The 20,050-nt window shown below is 42.2% G+C and overlaps 1 protein-coding gene across 3 annotated transcripts in view; it reads right to left on the reverse strand.

The window, feature by feature from the left end:
• The window catches only part of BACH2 (BTB domain and CNC homolog 2), a 357,893-nt gene that overhangs the window by 146,827 nt on the left and 191,016 nt on the right, over nucleotides 1-20,050 (reverse strand). For 2 of the 3 annotated variants that reach the window (XM_029223454.1, XM_029223455.1), the window contains exon 3: nucleotides 9,440-9,588. The gene's annotated coding sequence lies outside the window, so the exon portion shown is untranslated. Of the gene's footprint in view, nucleotides 1-1,726; nucleotides 2,580-9,439; nucleotides 9,589-20,050 lie in introns of those variants that run through there. The other variant, XM_029223456.1, reaches the window with a different exon arrangement.

The following is a 20,050-nucleotide window of genomic DNA, read 5'->3' on the forward strand; positions in this document are numbered from 1 at the left end:
CAGGGACAGCACCATCGCTGGGATCACGGAGGTGCAAATTTCCCTGTGAACACCAACGCCACCTCTCTTTGGTGTTTCTTGTAGCCACAAACCGACACGTTACCACTTACTGTGGTTGCAGGAGACTCGGCCGTCAGATGAAGGGAGTTTTTACTCGGTTAACTGCCCCTCCGACGTCTGTGTCCACAGCAGGCCTTTCCCTGCCGCTGTCCACCCCCCACCCCGTCCCTACGCGAACAAAAGGGTTCCCATCTCTCTGCAACACTGCTAAGAAATCCCTCCCTTGCTGTTCTATGAGTCGACAAGACACAACTTTCTAACAATGAGCCAAGAAGATGGATGCTGTAAGACAGCATTTCAAACAAGGCAATTACTCTTCAACAAAAGATTCAAGGATCCCATCACTATTTCTTGCGACACACCTTGTTTATGTATGAGTTGTGCCTTTCTTCCTTCAGAAGGGGAAAATGCTGATAAACTATCGCAGGTAGACACACAGTGCCCAAACCTGGCTGCCTTGCTGCTGCTGAAACGGAGACACATTTATTTCCCCAATGCACCACTTACCAGACAGATGCAAAGATGTGGGCAAACCAGTCATCAGAATTAACAGAGTGATTGTGCTTGCGCTACACATTCTGATTTGTATGAATCTTATTTTTAGCCATGCATAAAGGGCAATAAATGGAAAATCTTATTCTAACCGCTACTCTTTCTGGGCCACCCACACTGCTCCACCTACTGTACAAGTCCACAAATGTGAAACACACACACACACACACACACACACACACACACACACACACACACACCCAAAACCCAAGCCAGGGTTCGTCCTAACAAGGGATGCAAAGCAGCTAAAATGTGTGACATTTTTTCCAGTTAGTGTTTGTACTTTCATCCTTTTTCTGTATCAGGACTTTCAGGGAAAAAAAACAACGTTGACTTATCTCTGGGCATTTTCAAAGACTCCACGGTGGTGAGCAGGCAGCGCAGTGGCATGTGCGATCCACCAGGCACCGCCACCGCCCTGTTGTGAGCCGCCTGTCAACCGGCTTCTAGCAAAGAAACGCACCCCAAACACGTTTCTGTAAATTCGGGCAGATGATACCTACAACGTTTCGTTTTGCAACAAGCTCGGTGTTTTAAAAGTTCCTCTAATGAACAAAAGTGACATCAGAAACGTCAACATCTGTAGAACAGAGCAGGCTGTCAAGAATGATTTTGCCAAAGTTAGGGCAATAGCGCTTGTCCTAAATCTGCTCTCAGGGTGCCGTGGGGCCAACGCTCTCCAAGGCACAACACCCCCTTGCTGTCTTCCCTTCCCTTCTCTGCATTTTCGTCTCTGTCTGTTCCATCCAGTCACTCCCCAAGCCCGCAGCTCACCAAGCACGAACGCATACACGCTCTCCCTGCCAAGCGGAGCCGCTGCTGTTGAGAAACACCCACCTTGAGAGCAAATTAAAAAAAAAATTGAGGAAGAGGATGTTTTCTGGGGGCATAGACAGGATAGAGATGAGAGTCTGTTTTTTATTATCATCTCTTTAGACTTTTCATGAAAAGTTAAGTCATTAAGGTCCCTGGGTACCAATCCGAATGCATGCTCCTCTGAGCCCTCTGCAAAGCACAGCAGCAAACACACGCAGGTAAGGATTAATATTTAAAAGTCAGTTCCACCAAATAATGAAGACACGAAAAGAGTCAACGCTGAGAAAGGCATCTTTACCTGTGTGCTTGCTCATTATCCAGAAACTAGAGGAAATGCTGTCATCCCCGGTAGCTACACGCCCTGCAGAGCTCACACCTCCTTCTGAAGAGTAGCGCTGATGAGATGGATCAGAGTCCACTAGCGTCAGAACCTCTGACTAGTGTTGTAAAAACACGGGTAATTAAGTGTTACGAAAAAGTGGGTCATCCACGACTGAGGTAGAGCCACACCTCCCCACGCTAGACTCCAAATGACTGTGCTGTGATAGGGTGGGAGGGGTCTGAACACAGCGAAAGCAAAACTTTTATGTGGTGAGGAGTGTTTTAGTTTTCACTGGTTTAGGTTAGAGAAAGTTAATCTCTATGTCAACTGCAAACCAACTAAACTTCTTAGTGAGTTTTTGAAGTTTTACAACAAATGCTGGCTGTTCGTGTCACGGGAAATTCAGAGTCAGTGTCACAAACGGTCCAAGGGACAGTCTTAGGTTTCTGTGACAGGCCCGTCGCGACGAGTGAACGCCGTGACTCAGGGAAGCAAGGAGGTCAAACCAAAACTGAAGGCAAGGAACCGAGTTCTCACTATCCACATGAGCATCTCCGTCTCCAAGGGAGGATCCAAGCACTGCAGACCACTTCCCACACCAGTACCCAATCCGGGCATTCGATACAATTGCGGGCATTTACCAAAGCATCTTTCGATTACTGTCTGAACAAGGTAAGATATATACCTGGACTGAGCACATTCGTTCATCTGTCACTCAAGAGCTACAGAAATTTTAATTCAAATCAGTAACACCACTGTGTCCCTATTATATACAAGGACACAAAGGATGAGAAGGGATGCAGAGGGAAGAACTTAGAAGGACCTGCTTTTAAAGAACCTAAGTCTTGTACAGAGGATGCTAAGACCTCGCCACACCCAATGCCTAACATGGATCATTCTTAAAACACAAAATCTCTTCTAGCAGCTGTTTACTAAACACTTTCTATTCTACTGACGTGAGGTTTGTGGGTGGCATTCCTTCAACCTTTCTCAGATGACTCCTTTAACAATCCCCTTAATTTTAATCTGGGTTTTCTTTCAGTGTTCAAAGCCCTTCCTAATTTTGGCTAAGAGTCAGGATTCATCCCGATCCAAAGTCGAGCTCTCTCCAAAGGGAAGCACAGAGATATGCAGCACAACCCACGCCATAGCCCGAACACCATACCAGACGAATCTGAAGGGAAGCTTCTTTGAAGGGGGATAAAGCATGAAGAGTTGAAGGAAAACTCTCTGGTTCATAGCACAGGAAGGGCTATATCTGAACGTAAAATTGGAATTTTACTGGAGTCCACATTGTTTGGAGTATGGTTGGGGGATGGGGAGAATTTGGGTAATCAACCTTTCCCCACTTCTGCCAAATTGTCTTAGAGTGTATCAGCTGTGAATTTTTAAATACCTAGAGCACAATCAGTTGATCTAACACTAAAACCATCTTGGTCCTCATTAAATCTTTCTTTTATGATTCCAGAGGCCCGCTAGGATCTCGCAGGGCCACTCAAAAATCATTTTTATTGACAGAATACAGAAATGAAAAAAACCCCAGTTAATAGTGATTTTCACTCCATAAAGACACTGGTGAGTCTACAGAGGTATCTGTCCATGCAAGAGTTGATGACTGTAATTTGAAGGGAGAAAAATAAACGACTAGGCCATCACTGTCCTAGAAAATGATATCAAAGGCATCACTCCTGAACTCCAGCAATTTGTGGGATGTCAGCAGGCCAGAGTACTGCTTGTAAATTGGGAATTAGTTGACAAAATGAAAAAAGTCTGGAAAAATACACAAAAGTAGGAGTTAACAGGTAGGTTGTATCTGGGTAGCTGGATGAAAGGTAACTTATTTTCTTTATCCTCTTCTGTTATTTTATAAATTTTGTACAATAAACATGTATTACTTTTATAATCAGGAAAATAAATCTACTTCTGTTTTGATAAAAGGAAACAATTCTCTGATTCTGATCTTTCTAGTCACTAAGGACATTTAACACATTGGATCTAGTATAGTAATCTGGGCTGGTGACAAAGCAGACATGAAATACAGGGAAAATCTGCTAGAAACAATAGATTATAGCTTCTAGTTAAACATGACAAGGACGCTTAAGAATCCTGCTACACTACAGAGCTTTGCAAATACTTTTCTTCCTCACCATGACCATGGTCTGGGCACTCTCCAGCTGTACCAGAGCTTCACCCGCCAGGGGCCTCACAGTGATCAGCTTAACAGGGGTGTCCTTGGAAGAGGGTAGCTATCCCTTGGGTTAAATTACGGCTCAGAGAGAGAGTTGTCACTTCCTTAGTACAGGCACATCCAAAAAAGAGCACACAAATAATTTCGAAAAAGCAACAGATTGGAAATTAATTGGAATAAGGTGACAAACTATTCGTACTACAACTGACATCACTTGGTGACCAGCTCTGTCATATGCATGGCTGAGTTTATTTGGAGATTTGCAGGGAATAATACCTTTTGAAATTTGGACCTGTATATTACTATGCTGGTCACATCACCCCTCTCTGTACCATGAGTGTATATGCAGAGAATGAAAATTAATTTTGATGATGCCTTCAGCAGAACACAATTGTGAAACAATATGTTATAAATAGTCACGTACATTCTTTAAAAAAAAAACAGAATGGCTTCAAAAGTATGCCAATGGTTCCCCAATGACAATAAGAACTAAATATATATGTTCATGAAATTATTTTATTACCAATCTTATCGTTAACATCACAACTTTTAGAGCGCTTCCAAACATAATAAACAGAATAAATGTAAACAGAATATCTGAGATTTAAACTCTGGCACTGGAAAGGTGGTAAAAGCCAAAACTTGCACGGTTTCTCAAGAATAAAAATGAACTTTATATTTTTCTATTCTAAGTCAACATTTTTAGATTATTATTAAGACACAAAAATAGGGACAATAAAACCTCAGTTGATTAGACTATTTGAAGACAAGATGAGTTTTTGGTTTGTTTCAGTTTTTTGGTGAATTGACAGACAGAAAATGCTTTTTGTTGAAAACGTTTCCAAAGCAGTTTCTTTTCCTAATTATAAAGGATTTAACCATTCTCAGTGATTCAGCAGGTCAGTGTCACCAGCTACAAATATCCTCCAGGGTATATTCTCTACCTTTACTAAACCAAAGCTACCTTGTTTTCTGAATCTTTATCACTGAAAAAGGGAAGTGGGATGTGAGCGGTAGGGTGGGGTATGGGAGGGGGTGGGTAGGAAGTATGAAGGCTAGTTAATTCAGGGTTCTGGTTACTTGGGTCCCAGGTAGCTGAGCCATCGCTAAATACGAATTCAGTGCCTGTAACCAGGCACATCTGATTCTTGGGGCCATGAGAGCTGACCAGGAGAGCCCCCGAGGGTCAGTCTTTGTTGGTTTTCTCTACCTCATGTCTTTTCCTCTGGGTGACTGTTGCGGGGAATCTGTGTCAGGGTGTCCCTCCAAAAATCTTGGTCTCCAAACTCCTGGGGCCGAATTTGTTTTGATGAGAGTCTATATCCATGTCGTTTCAACTCATGCTTAGGGTGCCGGTAGCTACGTGTGATATCAAAGATGAATAAGCACCTACTTCTCCTCTCTGTTAGACCTTGCTCACCTGGATTTTCTTTTCTATAAAAACCTTTAATTCCAGTTTTTTGATATTTTAGCAGCTCCCTATGGCAACTGACTCCAAAACCTTTGCTGCTACGCCCTGTTGTCCATCACCTAAGTGAAAAGCATGGAGAGTTTATTTCTAAGCAGGTCTGGGAAGTCGGGGGTGGGAATGAGCAACTGATTTATATGTATTGTACTTCAACTTTGATGACTTTATTTCGCTGCTTTTTTGGTTATACCTTTTCCTTGAGCCAAGCGCATACATACGCATGTATGTATGTACGTATATGTATACAGTATGTATGTATGTGTATGTATATAATGCACACACATGCACGTTCACATATCTAAGTGATTCTGATGTCTTAAGGAGGAAGTGGGATAATTTAGGACAGAGGTCTTTGAGCTCTTTGAAACTATGGATCCTTATGCACCGCTCTTCAGGAATTACAATCCCTGGTCAGACCTAAGGGCAGGGCCTGAAAGGAGTAAAGTAGAATAGTAAAGTAGTAAAGTAAAGGAGACCTGAGGGAAACATGGCTACTAGCCCCGTGAGAATTCACTGATCAGAATCTGCAAGGCCAGCTTTCTAGAAACCTAGAATAAGAAGCAAAATCCCGCCCCCCCCCCCACCCAATAGGACCCAAATGGACTTAGTGGGTTCAATCCTGCATGTTTCTCACAGGCCTGCAGGTCACTCATACAATTGTTTTGTGATTTATGGGTACCATAATGCCCAACATTACAGAGATTTGGTGATGGGGGATGAACTGTACTTCATTGGGAGAATGTCAAACAGGCATTATAATTAGAAGCCCTGTTGCAGGAGAACTATTTGCTACTAATTTTCTTTCCAAGTTTCCATTTTCTACTAGGCTTCAGTCTGTGGCAAGTCTATATCCCCTGGTTCCTGCTTCCACATCCGCCTCCACTGCTAAGACCTGTCACCTGCCGCCACTAGGCACGCATCCCGGGGCGCAGTACACGGACACAATTCACATGAACTGCAGCAGCCCCATGACAGGAGCACAGGGGGGTACACGTCCCCTCCATCACAGTGAAGCAGCTTTCCTGCGTGTGTAAATGGCATTTTGAAAGAGATGGTGGTCATTGATGGCAAATTTCCCTAGTGGTTTCTGACAAATATGTCCTTGTCCCGGTAGGAAACCTATTCCTAAGACTTAAGTCTAACATTCTAACATTCTGCAGGTCCCTTACATTTGCCCAAAGAGGGCCAGGGTAGTGTCAGGGCTGATGGAGGTGTGAGGGACACAGCCATCTGTGCTTCTTCCGTCCTCCCAAACTATAGCATCCCTGTCAAGCACTACTTAATATTCTGCCCAGTATTCTTAGAAGGAAAGTAAGCTCTGGTATTCAGGGGGGGTTTTGTGTGTGTGGTAAAATACATATAACATAACATTTACCACGTAAATCATTTTTAAGAGTACAGGTCAGTTGCATTAAGTACATTCACATTATTGTGTAACCATCACCACCATCCATCTCCAGAAATTTTCCATCTTCCCAAAGTGAAACTCTGTACCCATTAAATACTAACTTCCCTTTCCCCTTTATTCCCAGCGCCTGGCAACCACCCTTCTAAATACTTTCTGACTATGACTTTGACTAGTCTAGGTACCTCATATAAGTGGGATCATATAATATTTGTCATTTTGTGTCTGGCTTATTTCACTCGGTATCTCCATGTTTCATCCATGTTGGAGCATGTGTCAGAATTTCATATTTTTAAGACTGAATAATATTCCATTATATGTATATACCACATGTTCTTTATTCATTCACTGCTGATAGAAACTTGAGTTGCGTTGCTTCCACCTTTGGGCTATTGTGACTAATGCTGTATGAACATGAGTGTACAAACACCTGCTCAAGACCCTGCTTTCACTTCTTTTATACCCAGAAGTGGAACTGCTGGATCATATGGTCGTTCTGTGTTTAAATTTTTGAGGAATCATCATACCGTTTGGTATTCCGTTTTTTTAAATTAATAAACTTAATGTTTCAGTGCAGTTTCAGGTTGACTGCAAAACTGCAGGGAAAGCACCGTGGGGTCCCACATACCCCTCGCCTCCACATGCATGATATTTTTATAGAGATGCGCTAGGCACTTGGTGCCTTGAGTGTTTCACCCAAGGCTGCAGGGAGAGCTTCAGGCAGGTGGCGCCAGGGCCGGCAGGAGTCTGCAGCTCCAAGTTGCCTGAGGTGTCACAGCAGCCTTCTTTCTACCCGTACTGGCTCGTAGTTATTAAACTGACTGACATCAAAGGTCATCTATCAGGAGAACCTGCAGTGTAAACGTGGACACTCACAGACGCCAAAGCAGGAAAGCAGGGGGAAGATGAAGGAGCCTTCGATCCAACCCATTTCTTTTACTTCTTGGTGAAGATGCTTCATAAACTGAAACTTCCCAGAATGCTGTGCAGAATAGCCAATTAGCGCTTGAAGGAGATGTTACAGTTGGTAAAGGGTAGATAGGTGATAATAGGTAATTACATCGCTCACAACTCTGTCAGCCCTAATACCAACCCTGTTATGAGTCCTTTGGGCAGCTCTCAGAAGACAGCTCCGGATTAATTCCTTTTAGAACTCTTTCATCACCTCTTGCTTTTTGGGTCTTATTTGTCTGATGTTGTGATTTTTATTTTAAACACATGTACTTAAATCTATCTCTGGGATTTTGGGCTCTGTTAACGTTTAGGCAATAGATAATGCTCCTTCATTACATATCTGCTTGGGAGTTGTTTTATTAAAGGTGATTATTCTCAACTTCGGAGAGTTATAATAAAAGAACTGTAAGCCCTTAGTGCTACTTTGAATGATAACATTTACCACATTGAAGTATAATGTTATAAATCACAATGCTTAACCACAGATTCAAAATGCCCAGAAATTTCTCAAACATTTCCTGGACAGCATCACTCAGACTATTTTTACACTCACATTGACTCAATGAAACAAAGGAAAACATGTTGTGTGAAACTCCTACATTGAAAGCTTAGAAATATACAAAATGCATATAGGTTCACAGGCATATCTGTACATTTGCATGTACACTCCCATATACCCTAGTGTGCATTTGTTGAGCCAAACTCTTCTACTTTATTCTATTAACATGGAATCAATTGTTCTTGTCCTCGGCAGAGAGGTGACCGGCTTGTTCCAAAGCTAACACAGTAACATGCTGATCTTCCAAATATGTCAGTCCTAAGAACTTAAAACCCCACAAAACCCTGGACTTGCTGGCTTGGATTGTTTATTAGAGGTGCACCTTCCTTCCCGTATGTGATTTGTAAAACAAGTCACATTTAAGTGTATGAGAGGAAGGATCACACTGGGATGATTCACTTTGAAAGGGAGCAATATATTTCCCAGTCTAGGGGGAAAAGGATTTTCTCTTTTGAGTGTATCTAAAAGCATGATGAGGACACCTGCAAAAGGACTGTAGTTGTCATTTTAGCCTGTTAACGGCACTGTTAGTCAACCCTGTTGAAAGCCAAGGGCAAAGAGTGGCTGGTACTCGCGCCTCTGGAGTCGAGCTGGCACAGAATAATGACATCTACTTGGCTGGACTTTCAAAGATGACAGTGCTGAGAAGACCTTAACATTCTCTCTTCTGAGAGATGAGTCCATGTATTAAGTAAAGCACCACTATCTTAATTTAGTGAAGTTTCATACACTTTTCTACCTTTTCTAATCATTCCTCCTTTCAGTCACACTTGAGTTAAAGCAGTGATTCTCAAAGTGAGGTTCCTGGACCAGCTGCATCGGCATTGCCAGGACACTTGTTAGAAAAGCCAATTTCCAGACCTACCCCCCAACCCCACGTCTCCTGAATCCGGTAGTCTGGGCACGAGGCCCAGCACGCTGGACTTTAACAAGCCCTCCAGGTGACTCTGAAGCAAGCTTATGTGTAAGATCCACTGAGTTAGGGAACCACCAATATGCAGATTCTAACCCCGCTCCCTTCCTCAATTATAATTCTCAAGACATCTTGTTATTATCATCTCAGAAAATTCTTAGCCTTCTTTGGTTGGAGGAAAGAAACCTTAGTCAAAACTTACATGTAATTTTTCCAGGTCCCGTGCTGGCTTCAAGTCTTAGGATGCAGGGAACTGGGCAAAGGGAGAGAAGAGAAGGCTACGGCAATCCATTCAGACATGGACCCCAAAGCTCTGTGGGGCAACCTTGTGACAGGTCAGCGAGTGTCCACCTGATTGGGGAAGAAGACAGTCCATTAGCAGAGGAAACCTTGCATGTTAACGTCATCCCCTTTCCCCTGCTATCCCGCTTATACCCCATCCCTTCCCCGGCTTCCATAACCTCTAACTTACTGTGCGCCTCTGGACCGGTCCACCTAAACAGAATACGATAAAATAATCCAGGTATCAATGCTGGGGCTCACCCCAGGGGGAAGCACAGCCCTCACCGGGTGCTCTCCTGAACCCCAAGGCAGCTTGGACATAGGTCAAAGTCCAGTCAGTTATCTCTCTATTTCATCTCATGAATGTTTTCTTTCAACAAATCACAACACCTTGATTCAAAAGACACACGTGCGGGACTTCCCTGGTGGCGCAGTGGTTAAGAATCTGCCTGCCAATGCAGGAGACACGGGTCTGAGCCCTGGTCCGGGAAGATCCCACATGCCGTGGAGCAACTAAGCCCATGCACCACAACTACTGAGCCCGCGTGCCACAACTACTGAAGCCCACGTGCCCTAGAGCCCGAGTGCTGCAACTACCGAGCCCACGCACTGCAACTACTGAAGCCCGTGCACCTAGAGTCCGTGCTCTGCAACAATAGAAGCCACCACGATGAGAAGCCTGTGCACCACAACGAAGAGTAGCCCCCTCTCACCACAACTAGAGAAAGCCCCCCGTGCATCAACGAAGACCCAACACTGCCAAAAATAAATAAATAAATTTATATATTAAAAAAAAAACATGGTTGTATTAATAAGAAGATACAGGAAGCAAATGATAAATTTGAGAATTCTGATTGAAATGAGATGATTCTCTGATGCCTTGAACATGTTTTTAAAAAAATTAATAGTACTTATTTTTTCCTGAGGATAAATTAATCCATGCTTATTACAGAACATCTAAAAAATTTACCGAAAAGAATAAAGAAAAAATAAACATCAACTGTAACCTTGACACTGATAAATCATTCATGATATTTTGTTGTATAGGTCCACGACCCCTTAAATGAAACTCCTGGGCCAGATACACTTCAGAGTTCAGAACTGCTTGGATATTAAAGAGTATTACAATGCTAAACTACCATTTATTACATGATGTCCCACTGGAATCTGGAGCAGCACCCCATAATCAAACCTATTAAAAATCTCTGCAGCAAAATAGATGCATATTCTTATTTAGTCAGATAAAATAGAGCCTCACATTAGTTCAGGTCAGATTTTTCTACCAAAGAAGTCACCAAGAGACCTTTGTGATTTTTGAACCAAAAGGATTCAGAATTGGGGATAAGGGATTGTGGATCAGTATTCTTTTCAGATACACAAAAACAGTCAGAGTTTTGTTTCTACTTTTTAATTCAATATTTTATGAATGTGAGCATTTTCCCAAATTATTAAAAATTCTTCAGAAACATGCTTTTCAATGCCTATGTAATATTACACCCTGTAGAAAAGGGTTTTGTTTATTTCATTATTTCTCTCATTTTTGGAATTACATATTATTTCCTTTTCTTTTTGTTATTGCAAATAACACTTTGAAAGACATAGCTGAATATCAGATTGTTTGAATTTCTGAGTATTTTCCTAGGTAGATTCCTAGAAAAGGAATTACGGGGTCAAATGAGCTTTAAGGGTCTTGATGACTTTTCAGAAAAGCTGTACCAATTTACACTCCTGCCACAGCATGAGTGTTTGGTTAATTTATTTAACTACCCACTTTATCGTAGACACAGAAAAAATACACTTGCCCATCACACATCTTAACAAAGTTCTAATCAGGGACAACCAAACCTAGATTGTATTTTTGTTCTTCTTACGCAGAAGACAGTGAAGAGCTCACTGTTTTCACATAAAAGAGAAACGGGAATAAGGTAAGTTTACCATCAAGTTGCCCTCATTAGGCCAGACTGAGTCAGATCTGGGCAAGGGAGGAGTTGCCCCTTGTCCGTAGGGTCCTCACTTGGAAAAGGGTGAGGGAGAGTATGGAAGTAATCCGCACATCATCATGAGAAGAGAAACAATCATTTTTATTTGTGCGCTGATAAATTCTGCTTCTGGAAGACTGAGGCCTTGTGTTTCCCTTCCATTTGGTGTTTTCCTATTTTTTGGACATTAGGCTGCTCCTCAGCATGGCCATCAGAGAGCAGAAAGAGATGTGAAGACCAAATCAGACAAGCCCATAATAATGGCTAACCCTCCCGAGTGCTTATTACGATGTGTCGACGCTGGTGCCGGGTGCCCTGCATGCATTATCTCATGTAATGCTGAGTGCATGGGTACAGTAACTGGTGGCAGTGAAGTTCGAAAGTACGTGCTTGCTCATCAATCCTCTTTCTACCCTAGTAAGTCTGGAGGAATTAAAGGTTTGCAATCTCAAAGATCTCTTCAAGCCTAGTGTCTTGAACGACTCCAAGATAACCCTAAGACTCAGTGACTCTAAGTTTGGCTATAAATCACAAATGTTACCCTTACGCTTTTTTTTTTTTTGTCAGCGCCTCCAACAGTACCTTCATGAAGCAGGGAAAATGGCATAAATAAAATCCAAGAAAATTCTAGATAATCGTAAACACTTCGAAGGTCCTATATGGACAGGAGGGAGGTTGTATCTCAGAATACAATGGAGAGTTGAGAGTCTGTTATATCTAACACAAAACAGGGTATACACGGAGAAGAATGAGGACACATACATAATATGTACTTTAAAAACAACCAAACATACGAACACATTCTTCCCAAATGTGACTACAAATTAGTAATGCTAAATCAGGGTTTAACAAGCCCAAGTTCCTTTCCATTTATAGCTTTTTCTAATAAATTTTCTTTCTCTCTTCCCTTTACATATTTAACCTTACAGGATAGTTGATGTAGAGAAGGTCACAATTTTCATACACTAATAAAAGAAAATCTAAGAGAGATTTTTTTGTTATAGGGAATGAAATAACCCCACTCTTTCCCTTATCTAGATACTCAGTTTCTGCATAGTTTGGTATATACTATAAGATGGCAGCACTTCACAGAGAGAAAAACAGAGGGGGAAATTATTTTTATTTTGGGAGTGAGTTAAATTTATCTTCTCAACAATCTTCTCTAAAACTAAGGGGTGTTGCTATCAAATCTATCAAAAGACCAAGAAGTGGACCATTTCCTCCACTGTGGCTTCTCTTTATGCTTAAAATAGCATTCTCCTGATAATTAGGTGTCAAGTGGGTGGAATGGCTTCTAAGTGATTTTTCTTTGCCACAATTGGATATATGGTTAATTTTTTCAGTACACCAGGCCTATAGGGTGTGAAAAATAAGGTGGTGATAGAGAAAATGACCACTCACCCTCAAAGAAAGAACATACTCTGTATTTTCCAAAGGGCCTAATTACTTGGGGAGGGGGGGGGGAAAACAAAATAAACCACCCCTAATGACAGAAATGATTACCAGAAGCTCTTTAGCTACTCAAACTGCAAAACTAGCGTTTTTAAAGCTAATTACAAATTTGGATTCTCTCATTTAAAAAATATACTTTGAAGCAGCCCACTTCTGTTTTAACGCTGAACCAAAATCTGTGCAATTGGCACATTATCAAAGTAAAAAAAAAAAAAAAAAAAAAAGCGTTGCTTGAACAAAATTACACTTTCAATGTCACTAAAACTTGAACTGCAAAATACCACAAGCTAAAAACTAGTAATGCCATGTGGTTATGTTATCTTACATTTACAAGAGAGTTTATAGTTTCCTAAGCCCTAAGAGACTCAGACCACGACCGCTCACAGGAGCTTTGCTATCAAGGTCAGGTCATTCACTGACTCTGAGCTCGACACCTTTCGCAGGTTCCTGTGAGGATCAAATGTGAATGCAATCAAGAGAGATTTTGCAAACTCCTGAGACATACATAACATGATGGGTATCATTATTCTTTTTACTAACAGCTTTGTGGGGCATAAAGATACAAATCCCCATTTCACAGTTAAGGAAACTGACAACAGGAAGACAGAGAAAAAAAAAATACTGAGTTAGGAGAGTTTTATATCTGAAATGGCCACAAACTAGCTGAGTGACTCTCTGGACTTGATTTCTTCAGTAAAATGAGGGAGTTGGGTGAGATGCTTTTAAAAGGCTTCTTGAGACTAATGGTTCTGTGATCTGCGACTTGGCCATGGTAGTGATAGGGCAGCTTTAACAACGACTCTTAGGAAGCAGTCTCTCCTGGAGGCCAAGGTCAGCACTTAACCAATCTGCACTGCTGGGGCAGGGTCCTTGAGCAGCCTCCCATCCCTGTGAATGGGCCATGCATTAACCAACTCATTTTGCTGGATTAAGGGGAGGTTGGGGGCATCCTAGGCCAATAGCCAGGGCCTCTGGGGCATAGGAAGGAGGTCCCGGAAGAGCTTGAAACAGCAGCTCTTTAGTAGCTGGTACAAATATTTCACAATTCTAACAACTAGTGTAGCCAAATAAGTGTAGACCACTGGAATGTCAGTCTGGCTAACAGTCCCACTGTTGTCGGGCTACCAGTTCCAAAGAGATGGCCACCTCTGTGGGCCACCCACCTTTCCTGACTGAGTTCCTACAGTGTTGGAGGAGAGATCTAAAAGGGTTACTTTTTGTCGTATGAGTGCACATCATGTCGCGTGGGAATCTCACTTCCAAAGGACTGGGGCCACTAACTTCTGCTTCTGCTAAAGATACTCTACCAGGCTAATACAACTTCCTGTAATGCAGAAAACGTTCAATACCTGTGCTGTCCAAAATGGTAGCCATCAGCCACATGTGGCTATGGAGAACTTAAAATGTTCCTAGTGAGACTGAAGAACTGAATTTTTAATTTTAATCAATTTAAATTAATGTACATTTAAATAGGCACACGTGGTTAGTGGGTACCTTATTGAACGGTGCAGCTGTAGGCTGCTTCACATACTAGTTTTCTTGGCTGTATTTTGGACCCCAGAAGCTCAGAGGACAATACATAATCATCCCTTCAACAAGCATTTACTGACCTCCTGGGTGCTGGGCACCATTCAGGTATCTCAAAACAATGGTGAATAAGACTGCCATGGACACTTCTGCTTTCATGGTGTTTCTCAGCTACACTGATTTCCGAAGACCTCACAAAATCTTGAAGTGGTTCACCAGACTGCGCTTAGGAAAAAGGTGGGTGAGGAGATATGGTAATGCTACACTAAGCATGAAAGCACTGCTTTTTCGTTTCTTCATATTTACTGTTAGGAAAACTGGGGGAAAGTTTAAAAAAGACATATCTGAATGGTTACTATTCATTCACTTACAAGTAAAGTAACATATCCCAGATGAGGGAAATCATCTGTAAGTAATTCCCTCTTGCACAAACTTAAATTTACTTAAAAGAAAAAGTCAGTGGGGCCTGCATTCTTAATCTAAGAAAAAGTAAATGGTATTTAATTACAGCAACAGTCATAAAAAATACAGGTGGGTCTCCATCTGCAAGCAGTGGGCAAGGGACGTTTATACCAATTAGCTGTGAAATGATCGGGTTTTCCAGATTGTCAGCAGCCTTACTTATTCTCTTCGTGTATAAGTAAGGCTGATTGCGTTCTTTATCCCTACAACTCAACTCTTAGCTAAGATTTTCACAGTGGCTTGAATGGGATTTGATGAGCAAAGCCCCCTTTGCTTTTCCCCAGGAAAATACAGGTGGAGGTATTTTTATCTACATCACAAAGCGAATACCAGCAACATTATTTCTGAGAAACAGAAAAGTGGTTGGTTGATTGGTTTTCCAATTTCCAGCATTGCTTCCTGCATCCTGTTGTCAATTCTCTCCTGTCCTGATCACCTTTCCCTACCTTACTTGGATTTGGACTGATAATAAGAAAAGACAAAATATTCAGAATTGTTTTATGCTTTTGTTTGAACCTGAATCCAGGTTTGCCAAAATTTAAGAGGACAAGGATATCACGCGCCAGGAAACAGTGTTTTTAAGCTAATTCGCTCCATTGTATTTGTATTATTTCACTTGAGGTGAAAGTATCACCAAGCAAAATAACCTGATTTTCTCAGCATCCCAACGGGGTTGTACTTGGATGACACCATTGGGCCAATCTGACTTTTGAGCTTTAAAATGCCACTCTGGTCCCTCTGTGCAAAGCCACACTACTGGTTTTTAGGGTTAACAAATAACTCTTGTACATATACACAGACATACACACATTCCATCAGTTTTTCCCTCTGGACTGAGTAGAAAGAGAAATTACAGTGGTCAGAAAACAAGAGTTCAAAACTTAGTTCTAAACTTACAAATTGCATTTCGAGACTACCATCTGCTGGAAAAGGTCAAATCTCAAATGTTCTGCTGGTCTCACGCTGTATAAAAATATTACTAAAAACTTGGTGACAGCTTTAGCAATAAACATGCTAACTTGTAAGTGGCCTTGGAGTCCTTATTCATATTCAGAAGCACTAAATTGAGTAGTCACACACCATTTTATGACCAGAAGGGCTTTAAAAAGAAAAGGGTCCATTGACGTTAATTTTTTGGAAACTACAGAGATGAGGTTTTTTTTTTTTGTAATCTACATTTCAAACAGAATTTCAACAGTCAGTTGTATGAGGCAGAAGACCTTTGAATCATAGATCTTGTGGCTTTTGTGTTTTGTTCTACAAGCATGGGAAGGTGATGTGAGGAAATGTGCTTTTTTTTGCTGCAACAGAGAAAGAACTGGGGAGCAGTCATTTCAGAAAGGATGGAGAAAAGTAATTAAGATAAAACATTTCTGAAAGTTTCCACTTACACATTTCAGATGCTGGGACCAAGTTACTCTAGTTGGAGAACCCCAGCTAGAAAATTCACTTCTTTGATACTCAAGGTATTTACGTTCCCAAAATGTAGTGGAGAGCTCATTCAGATTCCTACCCCTCCCTAAGAGGATGGTGCAATCAGAACAACTTGCCATTGACAATTCTGAAAAGAAGCGAAAAAGAAACAAGTGTTGAAGACACACAACCTGCTACCAAAGGGGAAAGGGAGGGAGGGATAAATTAGGAGTTTGGGATTCACAGATACACACTACTATATATAAAATAGATAACCAACGAGGACCTACTATAGCACGGGGAACTATACTCTATATTCTGTAATAACCTATAAGGGAAAAGAATCTGAAAAGAATATCGCTGAAACACTTTGCTGTACACTTGAAACTAACACAACATTATAAATCAACTATACTTCAATAAAAAAGAAAATACACAACCTGAAATAATTTGGGGGTTTCTGTAGGTTTTATAAGGTAAAAAATGGAATACTGGCCTGTATTTATGCATAGTAATAATAATACTTTCCACTGACTCAAAACTTCCATGTGCCAGGAACTGTGCTAGGAAATTTTGGGGTATTATTAGCACACCTGGTGGATGAGAGAACCATGGCTCAGAGAGGCAACGTGCCTTGCCCAAGGTCACATTGGAGGAGATGAGAGGGGATGATATGTAATCTTTATCCACACCCATCTGACCCCAAAGGCCACCCCTATCCTATGCAACACTGCCATCCACTACACTTTGGGGAGACTACATCCCTCTCCCCAAAGGAAACATGATCGCTTTTCCATGTGCTACCAGTAAAATGTCGAAGTAAAGTGACAAAGCTGCAGGTCCTTTAGCAATTTAATTATTTGTGCCTAAAGTTGACTAGCTTGTTAGCACTAAAATGGTTATATTTCATGAAGCATACTAGAATTAAAAATTTTTTTTCTATTGCAGTTTCTTAAAAATGCTATCAGGTATCTTATTTAAAAATGACCCAGATCATTCTCTCCAGGTGAATTATAAGCATAGGATACCTGTCCTCTGTCATGAGACACAGCAGTGAAAACACTGTATCTGGTATCTCACTCTGGGTTCCAGTCTTTGATGAGCAGCACCACGCTGGCAATGCCCAAATAGAAAATACCCAGAGCAGATGTGGATGTGGCATTTAGGGCTCATGTACCATATTTTCCATTCTTAGGTCAAAGACCATCCTTGAAATCAGGCAGTCAGTGACTAAGTTCATCTGCAGGAGTGGAGACGGGCGTGTGTGTAGGGGCTGCCCGTCAATGAGTAAAGGGCAGTTTCTTGAGAACTCGGATGGGCACCAAGGAAACCACAAACAAAACGAAAAGACAACTCACAGAATGGGAGAAAATATTTGCAAATGATGTGACTGACATGGGGTTAATCTCCAAAATTTACAAACAGCTCATGCAGCTCAATATCAAAAAAACTAACAACCCAATCCAAAAATGGGCAGAAGACCTAAACAGACATTTTTCCAAAGAAGATATACAGATGGTCAAGAGGCACACGAAAAGATGCTCAACATCGCTAATTATTAGAGAAATGCAAATCAAAGCTACAATGAGATATCACCTCACACCAGTCAGAATGGCCATCAACAAAAAGTCTACAAACAATAAATGCTGGAGAGGGTGTGGAGAAAAGGGAACCCTCATACACTGTTGGTGGGAATGTAAATTAGTGCAACCACTATGGAGAACAGTATGGAGGTTCCTTAAAAAACTAAAAATAGAGCTACCATATGATCCAGCAATCCCACTCCTGGGCATGTATCCAGAGAAAACCATGGTTTGAAAGGATACATGCACCCCAATGTTCACTGCAGAGCTGTTTACAATAGCCAAGGCATGGAAGCAACCTAAATGTCCATCGACAAAGAAATGGATAAAGAAGATGTGGTACATATATACAATGGAATATTACTCAGCCATTAAAAAGAATGAAATAATGCCATTTCCAGCAACATGGATGGACCTGGAGATTATTATAATCTCCTAAGTGAAGTAAGTCAGACAAAGACAAATGTCATATGCTATCACTTATATGTGGAATCTAAAAAAAAAAAATGATACAAATGAACTTTTTACAGAAGAGAAGCAGACTTAACAGATATTGAAAACAAACTTACGGTTACCAAAGGGGAAAGGTTGGGGGGGAGGGATAAATTGGGAGTCTGGGATTGACATGTACACACTACTATATTTAAAGCAGATAACCAACAAGGACCTACTGTAGAGCACAGGAAACTCTGCTCAATATTCAGTAATAACCTAAATGGGAAAAGAATTTGAAAAAGAACAGATACATGTATATGTATAACTGAAGCATTCTGCTGTACAGCTGAAACTAACACAACATTGTTAATCCACTATACTCCAATATAAAAATAAAAATTTTTTAAAAAAGAAAAAAAATAATGCCTTGACTCTTCCCAAGTTCAACACTTGGTCTGGGCTTTTGAGGGATCTCTGCCTCTTTCACCCCATCTGAGAGCTTTGCTTCTGCCTGTGCTTCACCTATCAGCTAGCAAAACCTGCAAATTCCTCCCCGCGTGGGGAGCTGTGCACGCCTGCCAGCCTCATCTGCAGGAGCAGGTGGCCCTTGACTTACAGGTCGCACAGGTATGGGTGCCAGGCGGGTCTCACGCAAGGCAAGGTGCCGCTGGGTCAGCCCCACGCAAGGCTGGCGGGGTCCACACAGAGCTGATCGCCGCCTCAGGGGAGAGGGCTGCAAGTCTGGCCGAGGACCCTGAAGACAGGACATGCACGTGGTGTCTAAGAAGAGTGATGCACCCTTTCAGGAAAAGCCACTACCCTTGACCCACCTGTTCCAGCCCCAAACCTTTGATTTTCCTCTCTCCCCTCATTTCTAGCAACTATTCTATCGGCAAGTGCTTTGACTCTAACTTCAAACTATATCTCAAATCTGTCAACTCCTCTCTGTCTCTGCCACCATCAGCATCACTTCTCACCTGTCCCACTGCTACTACCATGGTAACTGGCCTCTCTGTGTTCAATCCACCCCCCCCCCACCCTCCCGGGAATCGAGGGTCCCCAAGACAATCCCAGGTCGGGTGCTTCGCTAGAAGACTCACAGGACTCAGTACAGAGTCGTTCCCATGGCAACGGTTTATGACAGTCGTCTGCTCCCAGCTCGAACCCTGACTGGGCTCTGGCCACACAGCCGCCCTCTCCCCACAAGACTCTCCTTCTCCCCCACGCTCTGCTTCCTGCCCTTGCTTCCTTACATGACAAACTCATCTTCTCTCTCTGGATTTACAGGCTCCTATTCCTGCCACCATCTGCCTTGTATAAAAATCAATTGGGCTTAATCCTGCTGTGGTCACATACCCTTCGGAGGCTCCTGGGCCGTGGTCCTGAATCCCACTGTGCCGACAACCACGTGGCACCGTCCGGGCCGACTCCAGCCTTGTTCAGTCCCCAGCCCAGCCTGACATCCACCGCCCAGCTCCCCGTCCCAGCCCTCTGACTCGGGCCACCTCAGTCCTTCCCCCTTCTCTGCCCACTTCGCAGCTCAGGGCAGATTCTTGGCAGGATGAGGAAGAGAAAGAATGGGGAGCGGAGGAGAGTGAAAGTCAGAAGCGGCGGAAGCTGCTGTGTGTACACAAGGGGACTACATTTGTCCATAGGGATTTTATACTCTGCAGACCTTAA

This window comes from Monodon monoceros, unplaced genomic scaffold, assembly GCF_005190385.1.
Source record: "Monodon monoceros isolate NGI ecotype Baffin Bay Population unplaced genomic scaffold, NGI_Narwhal_1 Super_Scaffold_15, whole genome shotgun sequence".
Classification (NCBI taxonomy): domain Eukaryota; kingdom Metazoa; phylum Chordata; class Mammalia; order Artiodactyla; family Monodontidae; genus Monodon; species Monodon monoceros.